The sequence below is a fragment of the Balaenoptera physalus genome (genome assembly GCF_965194825.1).
Source record: "Balaenoptera physalus genome assembly, chromosome: 1".
NCBI classification, from domain to species: Eukaryota; Metazoa; Chordata; class Mammalia; order Artiodactyla; family Balaenopteridae; genus Balaenoptera; species Balaenoptera physalus.
The window spans coordinates 13,642,731-13,656,147 of NC_138882.1; positions in this window are offsets into that span (position 1 = coordinate 13,642,731).

Sequence of the window (13,417 nt, forward strand, 5' to 3'; positions counted from 1 at the left end):
TGAAAGTTATAATTCAGCTATCCAAGAATAAGAGTCTCAGACCCTCACTAAATTATTTAGGTTCCTTGTGTCTTGTAAAATGTCTCTTTCCTCAATAGTTCATAATCATTTGATGATAACTATGTATATATTGTTGACTAGGGATATTAAGAATGTTTATGAGATATTTTTTAAAGGCAAAGCATAATGAGATAATTAGATAACTAATGGAGATATTATGAAGTTATATTTTTGACTGTATTTTGAATAAGCACTTTGAACTAAGAATCAGGACAGCTGCAGTTGGCAGTAAACTGTAGGATCCAAAAGAGAGTATCTGTCCAAGGGGTATATGTGTACATTTGTGTGTGTATTCTAATTGTATTATGTCATTTATAAAGTAAAATTTAATTGTAATGATCAAAGAATATTCAATTTAAGGATTAGTATTTAATTTATTTGAAAAATATGTGAAAGAATGATAAAAATTACAGTTGATAGTATCTTTTATATAGATTCAGTAAAAATAAATTCAATTATGAATATTTTAAAGTCTGGATATATCTACCTACATTTTCTAGTTATTGTTTAATGGCCAGGAATTGTCCTTATCGTGTTCTATTTAGCATTTCAATTTTGGTTATCTAGCTTTCATTAGTAAAGTAAGTCCGACTTTTATTGCTTTGAAATTTCTTTTTGGAAAAAGTTACATGTGGGTATTGATTTTTCTTCATGTAAGTTCTAATTGCTTATTTCCTGCACCAGTTGATATAATTGTTTATTAATGATTTTTTGTTCCTTCTTTGTAACACTGATTAGTGATTTGTTTCTCAGATAAGTTCAAAATAACATGCCTTAAAATAAAGACCTGATTACTCAGCCATAAAAAGGAAAGAAATTGGGTCATTTGTTGAGACATGGATGGATCTAGAGACTGTAATACAGAGTGAAGTAAGTCAGAAAGAGAAAAACAAATATCGTATATTAACGCATATATGTGGAACCTAGAAAAATGGTACAGATGAACTGGTTTGCAGGGCAGAAATTGAGACACAGATGTAGAGAACAAACGTATGGACACCAAGGGGGGAAACTGGTGGGGGGGGTTGGGGGTGGGATGAATTGGGCGATTGGGATTGACATGTATACACTGATGTGTATAAAATTTATGACTAATAAGAACCTGCTGTATAAAGGAAGAAATAAAATAAAATTCAAGAATTAAAAAAAAATTAAAAAATAAAGACGTGAAAGTAATGTTCAGTTTTACTAAGTCTGTGTTTTTTGAAAACAAGATTTAGATGTAAATAAATGGGAAAAAAAAACTGGCAAATTATTACTACCTATTTACATGAAAAAAAAACCTCTCTCTCTCTCTTTCTCCAGCCCCCATTACCCTTTCGTCTCCTTTCTTCTACTTTAGGCCTGACAAATATCACCATGCCCTCCTATTGGGGAAGCTAGTAAAGTAGTCTTGTTCAGGCTTCAGAGGCGGCACTAGGCCTCTCTCTGATCGGATAATGACGCTAAAGCTGGCTGCGTGCCAAACTGCTGAGCTACACCCAGGCCAGCAGGGGTGGCGAAAGTTTGCACTGTAAACCACTAGATAAGACAGAGAGTAAGTCATGGGACTTCTCGCACCTTGAGGGTCTGGCCAGCCCCCGGGTATCAAGAACATTCCAAGACTTACAAGTTAAGACCTAGGCATTTATGACAGCAACCAGAGCTGCAAACTTGCACATAGGCTGATTGTTATCAGCCTGCGGCCTGGTGCTAAAAGCTGGGCTCCTTCGAGTGGCAAACGTAAATCTCACCTGTGGGATGGACGCACCACCCGGGACCTTCCCAACTGGGACTCCAGATTGATGTTCAAGGGACTTCCCAGCACTGCTTGGATCTGGATGTAGGTGCTTCCCCAATTCGGTGATGTATAAACCTCTGTCTTTACTATTCTTTCTTAGTTAGTTATACTATTCTTTTCTTTATTAGTATACTGTAATATTTGTTAATTCAATAAACTCTCTCTAAATTCTTGTTTAACTGAGTGTAGAGTGGTTACTTTGCCAGCGAATGCTACGAACCTTGAAACCGAAAGTAAGGCTTTCGGCAAAACACCTCCACAAGGTGGAAGGCTACCGTACCCATATAGTGCAAATATTCTTACAACACCTCCTTGCTTCTCTTCCTCTGTGAATCACAAAAGTTCTATGATCTGAGTTTACTAGATACATAGAGAAATTCTAATATGTAGAATTACTTTCTACATTCATTTCAAAACCTAACTTTCAAAATTATTATCTCACACCAACAAATAATAATTTGACTTTCAAAACACAACAGTAAGCTAGTAAGTCTAGTCACTAGTATACCCTTTCTTGAAGCACCAACTATTTGATACAGTGAAGGAAAGCTCCAGAACTAAATGACTTAGACTGGATAAACACAAAAATTTGAGGAAACATTTTCAAAATAATTATAAATATTGTACACAAAGAAACATATAATCAAATGAATATATCACCATAAATACCATATAAGTTTACATTTCAATGTGGTGCTTATGTATTCAAGCTATCTTCCTTTGATAATTATTGAACTGATAGGTATGGGCTAGAGTCTGCTGAAGCTCCTTTTAAATTCACTTCAGTTTAGGTATTTTTCTTTTGATGATTAAGTCCTTTAGTTGTGTTTCCTAAATGTTGACAGGTTTTTGTCTCATATTTCTAAAACAGTCCTAAAATCTACTATCAACACACATCTAGATAACATAACTTAACAAAATTGGCCAAAGACAGAAAAAACTTTGTGTGGTCCTAAAACCATTATTACTAACAATTTTTAAAGAATGGTATCCATATATATTTTACAGTCAGTGAACATTAGTTAAATTATTATTATGCTGAATAAAAATATTACATACTGCATGATTCCTCTTATATAGTATTACATTCTCAAAGTGACAAAACCATACTGATGGACGTTGATCAGTGGTTGCCAGTGGTTAGTCTGGAGAGAAGGTGTGACTGTAAAGGGACAGCACAAGGGAGCTCTGTAGTGGTGGGAACTGTTCTGTGTCCTGATTACGGTGTTAGTTACACAAATCTATACATGTGTTAAGTTCTATGGAACTGTACACCATAAATATGTATCTATGATGTAGAACAATTTAAATAAATAAATAATTAGTAGAGTAAAATGTCTTTGTTATATTTACTTTCATTTAGGTCATTCATTTTTATGTCAAGAAACAGAAACATAAAAATAATTTAAAAATCAGTGAAAGAAGAAAAATATAAAATAGGTGGAATCATAACAGAAAGATTATTGAGGCAAATATAATTATTGAAAATTTATGAAGTGTCAGACAATTTGCTAGATGTTCAATATTAAAGTGCTTGTGTGTGTGTGAGTGTGTGTTGGTGTACACAGAGATCATTAAACCTAATCAATCTGTAGCTTTGGCATTTTTCAATTTAAATATAACAAGCTTGAGATGAAGAGCAGTTTTAAGTTTAGCAAACTCTGCTTTGCTTAAAAGATCCATGCAAGGTTTGACTATTGGCATACATCACACCTGATTTGAGCCTGCTTTTATTTCTAGATACTGCAACTGTTCCCTCTATATGTAACAAATCTGTAGCTATTGCTAGCTTATTTCAAAACCTCCAAGGAACAATCACATCTTATCCGTGGCAACAGTAACTTGGAAACACACCATTCAACAGGTAAAACACAGACGAGCAGCATCAACATCATTAGGGGATTTGTTAAAAATTCAGAATCTCAGGCCTCGGCTCATAAATGTTAAATCAGAATCTATATTTAGATAGATAGCCAGTGGTCTGTCTGCATAATAAAGTTAGAGAATATGGACCTAGGTTAACCTGTAGTTCTATAAACTTGGCAACCAAATAATAACTGATGGTCATGGCTCTACCTGCAAAATGGACTTAAGTTTCTCTCCATTACATGCCAAAACTTTCTTTGAGAAACTGTCATCATGTCCTACTTGATCTAATTCAATTAAAACTATTTAGTGATACCATTTCCACTTACCTTCTCTTCAAACACTTCTCTGTCAAGCAGCCAGAGTGATCTTTTCTAAAAAGAAAAGGTCATGCTATTCTGATTAAAATATTTCAAAATCCCCACACATTTCTGTTCTAGTCATCTACTTCTGCATAACAAATTATCCAACAACATAGTGGTATAAAACAACCACCATTTTATTACAAAGATTCTTGGTTCAGAAATTCAAAAAGCACATAGCATAAATACTTCTTAAATTCTTTATGATATCTGGGCTTTCATTCCGGGTGACTGAAAGAGCTACTGGTGTTCTGCATGGTTGGAGACTAGGACGACCGGGTCTGTAGCATCCATTTTTGTGGTATTTTCCTCACACACGTATCTAGTGCCTGAGCAAGGATGGTGGAAAGACTGGACAGCAGGATGGTGTCAGGGTACACAAACTTCTGACACAGTAACTAAGAGCTGCAAGAGCAAATGTTCCCAGTGGCCAAGACAGATACTGCACAACTATTTATGACCTAGTTATGGAAGTCCCATAGAGTTACTTCCACTATATTGGTAAGAGGAGTCACAAGTCTGGCCATATTTAACAGGAGTGGCCGTAAATCCTACTTCAACATTAGAGGAGTGTCAAAGGACATCTATCAAGTTTTAAAACGATCACAGTACACCTTCTGGACAAAAATTTTTTATAGTCTTCCCAAATGAAAAATGCACTTGCCTTTCCCCAGATCTCAAATAGTTGTACTCCTTTTTTAAGTAATATTATCATTAAGTGAAATCCAGAATAAAAGGAATTGAAATGTATAAGCTTGCTTTCTGCAAAAAGAAGCATGGAGACTTTTAATCTTACAAAATGTCTTCTTTTAGTCCAAGCTGATAAAATTCTAATAAGAATGTTTTGGGTCTCTTATGTATCGGTTAGACTCCATCAGACACATGTCACTCATACAAATCTTTTAAGATACTCCCTTCTCCATCTTGATCTCCTTTGAAGCTTCTCTACAACACAACCCTTAAGATTTGCAGAAGCTCTCTTGTTTAGTGAAGTGGATTTAAAAATCATGACAAGATTCATAGAAGACCTTTTGTCTATTCAAAAATATTTTTGAGACATCATCTTAAATCTTTACAAGGTCTTAAAGAGTTTTATTTATTGTGCATTCAATCTTTACCCTGAGAACACGTTTTCCTGATAATAACCTCGAATTTCCATTTACCCTGTGACCAATAAAACACTAAGATCTACCAGTAATATTTCTTAAATAAGCTAAAGTGGAATTTCTGATAGAAATATCATGGATAAAACTGTCTACACAGAAAACCTAAAATGTACATTTTTGCATGATATCAAAAGCTATTTGAATATAACCTAGGCCTTATAAAATATAAGAGGCATACAAAAACAACATATATGACATGCATATAGAATTTAAAAGGTAGTAAATTTAAGAAACTACATGAGGGCTTATACTAACTTAGAAAGGGAGTCACTACATGTATAACTTGGAGATAAAGGCTGACTGAACAACGTGAAAAACCTGAGGAAAATTTACAATATCAACACTATGCCAAAAATTCCATAGTGATTCCATTTCTTGTTTCAGACACAAGTTGGACCCAAAATTAGCATATTCTGATTTCTCCATTTCTGTGTTTTTATTTTTTATTTATTTACTTTCTAAACACCTTTATTGGAGTATAATTGCTTTACAATGGCGTGTTAGTTTCTGCTTTATAACAAAGTGCATGAGCTATAGTACACATATATCCCCATATCTCTACCCTCTTGCATCTCCCTCCCTCCCACCCTCCCACCCTCCCTATCCCAACTATCTAGGTGGTCACAAAGCACTGAGCTGATCTCCCAGTGCCATGCAGTTGCTTCCGACTATCTATTTTACTTTTGGTAGTGTATATATGTCCATGCCACTCTCTCACTTCATCCCAGTTTACCCTTCCCTCCCTGTGTCCTCAAGTCCATTCCCTACGTCTGCATCCTTAATTCCTGTCCTGCCCATAGGTTTGTCAGAACCTTTTTTTTCTTTTAGATTCCATATATATGTGTCAGCATATGGTATTGTTTTTCTCTTTCTTACTTACTTCACTCTGTATGACAGAATCTAGGTCCGTCCACCTCACTACAAATAACTCAATTTCATTTCTTTTTATGGCTGAGCAATATTGCCTTGTATAGATGTGCCACATCTTCTTTATCCATTCACCTGTCGACGGACACTTAGGTTGCTTCCATGTCCTGGCTATTATAAATAGTGCTGCAGTGAACATTGTGGTACATGACTCTTTTTGAATTATGGTTTTCTCAGGGTATATGCCCAGTACTGGGATTCCTGGGTCATAAGGTAGTTCTGGTTTTAGTTTTTTAAGGAACCTCCATACTGTTCTCCATATGGACTGTATCAATTTACGTTCCCACCAAAGTTCAAGAGGGTTCCCCTTTCTCTACACCCTCTCCAGCATTTATTGTTTGTAGATTTCTTGATGATGGCCATTTCTGCCTGGTGTGAGGTGATACCTCATTGTAGTTTTGATTTGCATTTCTCTAATAACTAGTGATGTTGAGCATCTTTTCATGTGTTTGTTGGCCATCTGTATGTCTTCTTTGGAGAAATGTCTATTTAGGCCTTCTGCCCATTTTTGGATTGGGTTGTTTGTTTTTTTGATATTGACCTGCATGAGCTGCATGTATATTTTGGAGATTAATCCTTTGTCAGTTGCTTGGTTTGCAAATATCTTCTCCCATTCTGAGGGTTGTCATTTCATCTTGTTTATGGTTTCCTTTGCTGTGCAAAAGCTTTTAAGTTTCATTACATCCCATTTGTTTATTTTTGTTTTTATTTCCATTTCTCTAGGAGGTGGGTCAAAAAGGATCTTGCTGGGATTTATGCCATAGGGTGTTCTGCCAATGTTTTCCTCTAAGAGTTTGATAGTGTCTGGCCTTACATTTAGGTCTTTAATCCATTTTGAGTTTATTTTTGTGTATGGTGTTAGGGAGTGTTCTAATTTCATTCTTTTACATGTAGCTAACTAGTTTTCCCAGCACCACTTATTGAAGACACTATCTTTTCTCCATTGTATATTCTTGCCTCCATTCTCAAAGATAAGGTGATCATATATGAGTGAGTTTATCTCTGGCCTTTCTATCTTGTTCAATTGATCTATATTTTTGTTTTTGTGCCAGTACCATACTGTCTTGATTACTGTAGCTTTGTAGTATAGTCTACTGAAGTATAGACTGTAGTATATACTGTAGTATAGTCTCCCTGAAGTCAGGGAGCCTGATTCCTCCAGCTCCGTTTTTCATTCTCAAGATTGCTTTGGCTATTCAGGGTCTTTTGTGTTTCCATAAAAATTGTGAAATTTTTTGTTCTAGTCCTGTGTAAAATGCCATTGGTAGTTTCATAGGGATTGCATTGAATCTGTAGATTGCTTTAGATAGTATAGTCATTTTCACAATATTGATTTTTCCAATTGAAGAACATGGTATATCTCTCCATCTGTTGGTATCATTTTTAATTTCTTCCATCAGTGTCTTACAGTTTTCTGCAAACAGTTTTTGTCTCCTTAGGTAGGTTTGTTCCTAGGTATTTTATTCTTTTTGTTTCAATGGTAATAGGGGGTGTTTCCTTAATTTCTCTTTCAGATTTTTCATCATTAGTGTATTGGAATGCAAGAGATTTCTGTGCATTAATTTTGTATCCTGCTACTTTACTGAATTCATTGATTAACTCTAGTAGTTTTCTGGTAGCATCTTTAGATGCTATGTATAGTATCATGTCATCTGCAAACAGTGACAGTTTTACTTCTTCTTTTCTGTTTTGGGTTCCTTTTATTTCTTTTACATCTCTGATTGGTGTGGCTAAAACTTCCAAAACTCTGGTGAATAATAGTGGTGAGACTGGGCAACCTTGTCTTATTCCTGATTTAAGTGGAAATGGTTTCAGTTGTACACCATTGAGAACGATGTTGGCTGTGGGTTTGCCATCTATGGCCTTTATTATGTTGAGGTACGTTCCCTCTATGCCTACTTTGTGGACAGTTTTTATCATAAATGGGTGCTGAATTTTGTCGAAAGCTTTTTCTGCATCTATTGAGATGATCATATGGTTTTTCTCCTTCAATTTGTTAATATGGTGTATCACATTGATTGATTTGCATATATTGAAGAATCCTTGCATTCCTGGGATAAACCCCACTTGAGCATGGTGTATGATCCTTTTAATGTGCTGCTGGATTCTTTTTGCTAGTATTTTGTTGAGGATTTTTGCATCTATGTTCATCAGTGATATTGGCCTGTAGTTTTCTTTCTTTATGACATCTTTGTCTGGTTTTGGTATCAGGGTGATGGTGGTCTCGTAGCATGAGTTTGGGAGTGTTCCTCCCTCTGCTCTATTTTGGAAGAATTTGAGAAGGATACGTGTTAGCTCTTCTCTAAATGTTTGATAGAAGTCACCTGTGAATCCAACTGGTCCTGAGCTTTCGTTTGTTGGAAGAGTTTTAATCACAGTTTCAATTCCAGCGCCTGTGATTGGTCTGTTTATATTTTCTATTTCTTCGTGGTTCAGTCTCGGAAGATTGTGCTTTTCTAAGAATTTGTCCATTTCTTACAGGTTGTCCATTTTATTGGCATAGAGTTGCTTGCAGTAATCTCTCATGACCCTTTGTATTTCTGCAGTGTCAGGTGTTACTTCTCCTTTTTCATTTCTAATTCTATTGATTTGAGTCTTCCTCCTTGTTTTCTTGATGCATCTGGCTAAGGGTTTATCAATTTTGTTTATCTTCTCAAAGAACCAGCTTTTAGTTTTATTGATCTTTGATATTGTTTCCTTCATTTCTTTTTCATTTATTTCTGATCTGATATTTATGATTTCTTTCATTCTGCTAACTTTGGGTTTTTTTTGTTCTTCCTTCTCTAATTGCTTTAGGTGTAAGGTTAGGTTGTTTATTTGAGATTTTTCTTGTTTCTTGAGGTAGGATTGTATTGCTATAAACTTCCCTCTTAGCACTGCTTTTGCTGCATCCCATAGGTTTTCAGCCATCATGTTTTCATTGTCATTTGTTTCTAGGTATTTTTTGATTTCCTCTTTGATTTCTTCAGTGATGTCTTGGTAATTTAGTATTGTATTGTTTAGCCGCCATGTGTTTGTATTTTTCACAGTTTTTTTCCTGTAATTGATATCTAGTCTCATTGCATTGTGGTCAGAAGAGATACTTCATATTATTTCAATTTTCTTAAATTTACCAAGGCTTGTTTTGTGACCCAAGATATGACCTATCCTGGAGAATGTTCCATGAGCTCTTGAGAAGAACGTTTATTCTGTTGTTTTTGGATGGAATGTGCTATAAATATCAAATAAGTCTGTCTTGTTTAATGTGTTATTTAAAGCTTGTGTTTCCTTATTTATTTTTATTTTGGATGACCTGTCCATTGGTAGGAGTGGGGTGTTAAAGTCCCCTACTATGATTGTGTTACTGTCAATTTCCCCTTTTATCTCTGTTAGCATTTACCTTATGTATTGAGGTGCTCCTATGTCAGGTGCATAAATATTTATAATTGTTATATCTTCTTCTTGGATTGATCCCTTGATCATTATGTAGTGTCCTTCTTTGTCTCTTGTAATAGTCTTTGTTTTAAAGTCTATTTTGTATGATATGAGAATTGCTACTCCAGCTTTCTTTGGTTTCCATTTGCATGGAATATCTTTTTCCATCCCCTCCTTTCAGTCTGCATGTGTCCTTAGGTCTGAAGTGTGTCTGTTGTAGACAGCATATATACGGGTCTTGTTTTTTTAATCCATTCAGCTGGTCTATGTCTTTTGTTTGGAGCACTTAATCCATTTACATTTAAGGTAGTTATCAATTTGTGTGTTCCTTATACCATTTTCTTAATTGTTTTGGGCTTGTTATTGTAGGTCTTTTCCTTCTCTTGTGTTTCCCGCCTAGAGAAGTTCCATTAGCATTTGTTGTAAAGCTGGTTTGGTGGTGTTGAATTCTCTTAACTTTTGTTTGTCTGTAAAGGTTTTAATTTCTCTGTCTAATCTGAATGAGATCCTTGCTGGGTAGAGTAATCTTGGTTGTACGTTTTTCCCTTTCATCACTTTAAATATGTCCTGCCACTCCCTTTCGGCTTGCAGAGCTTCTGCTGAAAGATCAGCTGTTAATCTTATGGGAATTCCCTTGTATATTATTTGTTGTTTTTCCCTTGTTACTTTTAATATTTTTTCTTTGTATTTAATATTTGATAGTTTGATTAATATTTGTCCTGGCATGTTTTTCCTTGGATTTATCGTCTATGGGACTCTCTGCACTTCCTGGATATGACTGAGTATTTCCTTTCCCATATTAGGGAAGTTTTCAACTATAATCTCTTCTAATACTTTTTGCAGACGCTTTCTTTTTCTCTTCTTCTTCTGGGACCCCTATTATTCGAATGTTGGTGTGTTTAATGTTGTCCCAGAGGTCTCTGAGACTGTCCTCAATCTCTTTCATTGTTTTTTCTCTATTCTGCTCTGTGGTAATTATTTTCACTATTTTATCTTCCAGGTCACTTATCCGTTCTTCTGTGTCAGTTATTCTGCTATTGATTCCTTCTAGAGAATTTTTAATTTCATTTATTGTGTTGTTCATCATATTTTTTTACTCTTTAGCTCTTCTAGGTACTTGTTAAATGTTTCTTGTATTTTCTCCATTCTATTTCCAAGATTTTGGATCATCTTTACTATCATTACTCTGAATTCTTTTTCAGGTAGACTGCCTATTTCCTCTTCATTTGTTTGGTCTGGTGGGTTTTTACCTTGCTCCTTCATCTGCTGTGTGTTTCTCCGTCTTCTCATTTTGCTTAACTTACTGTGTTTGGGGTCTCCTTTTCGCAGGGTACAGGTTCATAGTTCCCGTTGTTTTTGGTGTCTGCCCCCAGTGGCTAAGGTTGGTTCATTGTGTTGTGTTGGCTTCTTGGTGGAGGGGACTGGTGCCTGTGTTCTGGTGGATGAGGCTGGGTCTTGTCTTTCTGGTGGGCACGACCACGCCCATGGTGTGTTTTGGGGTGTCTGTGAACATACTGTGATTTTAGGCAACCTCTCTGCTAATGGGTGGCATTGTGTTCCTGTCTTGCTAGTTGTTTGGCATGGGGTGTCCAGCACTTCAGCTTGCTCGTCATTGAGTGCAGGTGGGTCTTAGCGTTGAGATGGAGATCTCTGGGAGAGCTCTAGACGATTGATATTACATGGGCTGGGAGGTCTCTGGTGGCCCAATGTCATGAACTCGGCTCTCCCACCTCAGAGGCTCAGGCCTGATACCCAGCTGGAGCACCCAGACCCTGTCAGCCACACGACTCAGAAGAAAAGGGGGAAAAAAAAAAAGACAGAAAAATAAAATAAAATAAAATAAAGTTATTAAAATAAATAATTTTAAAAATATTAAAATAAAAAAATTTAAAATAAAAAAAGAGAGCAACCAAACCAGTAAACAAATCCACCAATGATAACAAGTGCTAAAATCTAAACTACGATAAACATATAAATCAGAAACTAGTCAGTTGCATACAGCAAACCCCAAGTCTACAGTTGCTCCCAAAGTCTACCACCTCAATTTTGGGACGATTTGTTGTCTATTCAGGTATTCCACAGATGCAGGATACATCAGGTTGATTGTGGAGATTTAATCTGCTGCTTCTGAGACTGCACGGAGAAATTTCCCTTTCTGTTCTTTGTTCGCACAGCTCCTGGGGTTCAGCATTTGGCCCTGCTTCTGCATGTAGGTCACCCTCTGGCATTTGTTCTTCACCCAGAGAGGATGGGGTTAAAGGAGTGGCTGATTAGGAGGTTCTGGCTGACTCAGGCTGGGGGGACCGAGGGGTATGGAATGTGGGATGACCCTGTGGCGGCAGAGGCCATTGTGACATTGCAACAGCCTGAGGTGTGCCACGTGTTCTCCCGGGGGAAGTTGTCCCCACATCAAGGGACCCTGGCAGTGGCGGGCTGCACAAGCTCCCAGGAGGGGAGGTGTGGATAGTGACCCATGCTTGCACACAGGCTTCTTGGTGGCTGCAGCAGCAGCCTTAGTGTTTCATGCCGTCTCTGGTGTCCCTTCTGATAGCCGTGGCTCGCACCCATCTCTGGAGCTCATTTAGGTGGTGCTCTGAATCTCTTCTCCTCGTGCACCCCGAAACAATGTTCTCTTGACTCTTAGGCAGTTCCACACTTTTTCCTGGACTCCCTCCCGGCTAGCTGTGGCACACTAGCCCCCTTCAGGCTGTGTTCATGCAGCCAACCCCAGTCCTCTCCTTGGGATCTGACCTCCAAAGCCTGAGCCTCAGATCCCAGCCCCAACCTGCCCCGGTGGGTGAGCAGACAAGCCTCTCGGGCACCGATCCTCTGTGTGGGAATCTCTCCACTTTGCCCTCCGCAAACCTGTTGCTGCACTCTCCTCCATGGCTCCGAAGCTTCCCCCACCCACCCACCCCCTGTCTCTGCCAGTGAAGGGACTTCATAGTGTGTGGAAACTTTTCCTCCTTCACAGCTCCCTCCCAGAGGTGCAGGTCCCGTCCCTTTTCTTTTGCCTCTGTTTTTTCTTTTTTCTTTTGCCCTACCCAGGTACATGGGGCGTTTTTTGCCTTCTGTGAAGTCTGAGTTGTTCTGACAACGTTCAGTAGGTGTTCTGTAGGAGTTTTTCCACATGTAGATGTATTTTTGATGTATTTGTGGGGAGGAAGGTGATCTCCACGTCTTACTCTTCCACCATCTTGAAGGTCCTCTCCCATTTCTCTGTTTATAAATGAATAACTTTACCCCTCTTGGCTTCTGTTTCCCAAATCAACCTCAAACCTCGTCCTACTGTTCTTGAAACAATGTGGCTCTGTATTCCTTTTATTTTAAGCTATATTATACTTAAAGTTTTGATACAAAATTTGACAATTATTTCTTTGCTATATTTTTATGTGATATACTTTCATGTTTTTTCCAACTTTATATAATTATATATCATGAAAACAGTTGGCAAAAGAACCATACTGACGATTATTTCAATGCTGATCTTGATCTTAAGATCTGCAACAAATTTATCTTATAAATTTGCACTTAATTTATCTTACTATATAAGATTGAGTAATAAATTAGTAAGCAAGTAAAATACATTATTTGCATAAAACACCAATACTAATGCTATTCATGATAGAACATCTTTCTCAGCCCCACCAAGTTATAAACACTGAAACACCTCCACTCAGCAGGTTAAGTGTGATATACACAGTGAGTAAATTTTGACCAATTTGACATTGTTAGGATTCTTCAATCTGCAAAATGTCTAGAGTTGCTTTTGTTGCTCTTATACTGGAAAAACTAGAGGTGTATATTTTGAGAAGGCAATAAGTGATGAATTCAAGAAATGC